General features: G+C 38.2%; 1 non-coding gene across 1 annotated transcript; it reads right to left on the bottom strand.

Moving 5' to 3' along the window:
• Window positions 1–3,419: 3,419 nt before the first annotated feature.
• LOC139001420 (small nucleolar RNA SNORA51) lies at window positions 3,420–3,551 on the bottom strand. The gene has a single exon (XR_011470008.1). It is a non-coding gene; the product is annotated as a small nucleolar RNA SNORA51 (small nucleolar RNA).
• Between the last annotated feature and the right edge of the window lie 405 nt (window positions 3,552–3,956).

Consider the following 3,956-nt stretch of genomic DNA (forward strand, 5'->3'; position numbering starts at 1 on the left):
CTACAGAAGAGAATACTGAATGAGAAAACAATAATATCAAGGAATAATAGAATAAAGCAGATTAATTTAATTACTATCAGTTTTGGGGTTCAAATTCTTCACTTTTACTGTGCATAGTAAATAGCATCATTAATTTAGTTAGAATATACTAAACAAAACAAAATACTATTTGGACAGATCTTTTGGGGAGTTATAATCTCATTGGAGAGATAACATGCTTAGTCTAAATAACAATAGACAGCAGAATATAATTTAGTGTCAGATCAATAGTGAAGGCTTTCAACACAAGAGGGGGTTGAGAAGAGAGACTGGTGTGGGAGGAGAAGGTAGGGACAGTCAGATCAAGGTAGGCCCCAGAGATATGTTGAAAAGTACAGACTTTATTTTGTAATTAATAATAATGCTTTTTTTAAATAGTGTCAATTATTTAAAATAAAACCTGAATGATTTTCCCTAAGACTATACCCTTCTCCTGAAAAGAATTCAGGTTGATTGAAAATGTGTCCATACATACATAATTCAGAATTAGTTGTGTGCTTACCCACAAGTTTAATTACAAATCATTGCAAGACATGTGATTTACAAAAATTCACAGCAATACTTGGGTAGTATAATTTGGTCCATTGTGTTCTAAACCTTACATTTCAGGAATTTCACTACTAATTTCAATCTTAGTCTTTATAAACCCTTCACCAGCCATCCAATATGTTTCTAGTGAAAATACCTCTCAATATTTTTCTGGATTTAGTTTTTCTTTTGTGCTTTTACCTTGACATGTTTTTCCCTTCAGAGCTCCTAGCTTTTGCTGAATCAAGCCTTGAGGCTGTAAATTTCTTTCCGTATCCACAGAATTCCTTTAATATTCATCTTAAAACTCTATTTTTGCCCTAGGTGGTTTGGCTCAGTGAATAGAGCATTGGCCTGTGTACTGAAGGGTCCCAGGTTTGATTCCAGTCATGGACACATGCCCCAGTTGTGGGTTCCCTCCCTAGTAGGGGCGTGCAGGAGGCCACTGATCAATGATTCTCTCTCATCATTGATGTTTCTATCTCTCTCACTCTCCCTTCCCCTTTGAAATCAATAAAAATATTTTTTAAAAAACCTCTATTTCTCATGCAAAGTTTTCCCTTATTAGATATGATATGTACAAACTCATATTTTTCTTCATCTGGTTGCCACATCATATTGCCATATTAGAGATTTTAATAATCTATAGGACCTGAAGTACCATGTGGGACAGATAATAGCATGGGTGCTATTTGGCTTTATTTTATCTGTGTACTAGGTTTGTCTGGGGACATGCTGTACAAACTCTACCTTTTAGTCTCAGTGCCACAGTGGACACTCAGAAAAGCTATTTTAAAAGGCAATTTTAAAAACAGTCTAGTCTAATTTAATATTTAGTATTCTCCACATGGCTGACTTCTGTATTATTGCAATAGCCTGTTTGTTTCCCGTTTTGCTTTTATTTTCCCGTGTAAATCAATGAAGTAGACATAAGCTGAAGAACCAGTTGGTCCCACAGATTCCACCTTCAAAAGGAGTCTCTAGCTGTGTGATGTTGCTTAGTAACCCACCCAAACAAACATGTTTCTCCCCAGTCCTTATTTATTCAAGGACATTGTAAAATAAAATGTTGCCGCTTGACATCTGAAATTATTAGAAGAAAATTTGATGTTTTGGGCTTTATAAGAACTACTAAGCATAGAAAAGTTTTTACTTTATTTCTTACTTCACTGCTGTACTCACACGAGGCTAAGATTTGTGCTGTTCTTCGTGTCTGGAGTTTGGTTTGGATATGTCCCTACTTCTGTGAGGGTCACTGTGACCCCACTATCAGCTAGCATTGTGATTTTGATGACCTAACCTCTCTTATCTGCTTCCTTCTCTAAACAAGGAGGTTAAATATTGACCTCGCAAATCCCCACATAATTTTTGTTGAAGAGGTAATGAGGGAATATTAATACATTCACCAAGCACTTACAAAGTGTCCAATAGATGCCAGACACCATGTTAGATTCTAGGGGGGCAAAGTTAAGACATGATTCCTACCTTCAAGGGAATCAAGGCTTATAAGTCCAGGATGCCTGGCAACATCCTGATATCATTCCAAAGCCCTCTTCTACACCTTGAAAAGTCCTATGAATCTTTCTAGATTTAGGCATCATCTCCTTCTGGGAACTTTCTTAGCCACGATCCTACTCTCCAGATTGAATTTACTGGCCCCTCTATCCTGTAAACCTTTACCACATTTACCACCTCCCATTGGAAATATCTGTTAACATTGTTGTTTTTCTGAGTAGGATGTAAGCTCCTAGAGAGCAGAGACAATGGCTTATTTGGTTTGTTGTTTAGCAGCTCCTCAGCCAAATTTTCCAGGGGAACCACCCTCTCCCATTCGGACTCCATTCTGGTATGCCTCCAATGTGGCTGACACCATTGCTAGGTGAGCATGGAACTGGCCAACCAGAACATCATGTCTGGTTGGCCTTTGTGAATGGTACTTAGGAACAGACATAAAATCTGGTTTTGTTCAATGGAAATCAGGACAGTACTTTTTTTCTGAATTGTTGGAAAAGGAAAGCTTTTCTTCCCACTAGATTTGGAGTTGTAAGGATGTAAGTCTAGACAAGCTGGCAGCCAAAACTTTGATGCTCAGGGGAAATGTGGAGCCAACAATACATATACAAAAAGCAGGGAAAATGTGAAGACTAGAAGTACACCTAAATTGAAGTAATGGTAATGCTTAGGTGACCATGCTATACAAGAACATTTTTATCATTTGTCATATCTTAGTTTTGTTAGATGCAGGTATGATATTTATTATCTGTATCTTTATCCAAGTTTAAAAAATTTTTTGAATAATGTAGGGCCAAGAACAGAGTTCTTTGGAATTCTGTGTGAGGCTTTTTCTCTACCAACTCAAATTTATTCAATAATACTACTTGGGTATAGTTGTTCAAAAACTTTGACTACAACTGTATTTTGACTAGCCCAGATTTTCCAAAGGGATGTAAATTTTTAAAAAATGCCATTTGATGCCAATATGAATAAACTTACAGCATCCTCAGATCTACCAGACTTTACACAATACCTGTTCAATATCCATCTAGTCAATTTTCGATATGATTATGGTGCAAAGAAGTTGTCCATGCCTGTAAGAAGCTTGTAATTAGCTTGTGAAGATAAACTACACACAGATAAAGCAATTATCCAGTAAGCTCTGTATGGCATCTGGGAAGCTCCTTCCTCCCTTTCTCTCTCTTTCTCTCTCTCTCTTTTCCTCCCTTCCTTCCTCCCTCCCTCCCTCCCTCCCTCCCTCCCTCCCTCCCTCCCTCCCTCCCTCCCTTCCTTCCTTCCTTCCTTCCTTCCTTCCTTCCTTCCTTCCTTCCTTCCTTCCTTCTTTTCTTTTTCCTTCTCAATATCTCCCCATTCACAATACAGAACAGGCAAAGGGCCTGAGCTGAAATGTATATCGGGTGGGTTTACTCTGCCTCCTATTTCTGTGCAGTCAGTGTAAGAACACAGCTTGTGGTAAGCACCAGGAGGCCTGGGAAGGTTTTGTTGTTTAAATAAGAGTCTAGAGTCATGTCTGGAGATTCTGATTCATTGTGTATTAGGTGGAGACTAGGAGATGGAGAAAGACCAGGTTCTAATGACATCACTAAGTGAAGTTAGAGCTACCCCTGGACTTCATTAGCCAAAGAATTTACTTTTTGATGAATTTATTTTAGGTTAGGGGTTCAGTCCCTTCCAATGGAAATAGGTTTGAGTAGATGTGGATCATGTAGACTGTAAGAGTTGTGTTAGTAATAGGGTATGCATTAGAAGGTATGTGAAGATGTGATTGGGCCAAGTAGACTAAGGCATACAGGATGGCTAGCTTAGCCTCCCACTCTGAAAGGGTTAGAGATTAGAGACTTTGGAGGATGCTGAACCCTACTTTTTCTTTTTAA

Source organism: Myotis yumanensis, unplaced genomic scaffold (assembly GCF_028538775.1).
Source record: "Myotis yumanensis isolate MYYU_CA2020_CCGP unplaced genomic scaffold, mMyoYum1.0.hap1 SCAF_1, whole genome shotgun sequence".
In the NCBI taxonomy this organism is placed as follows: domain Eukaryota; kingdom Metazoa; phylum Chordata; class Mammalia; order Chiroptera; family Vespertilionidae; genus Myotis; species Myotis yumanensis.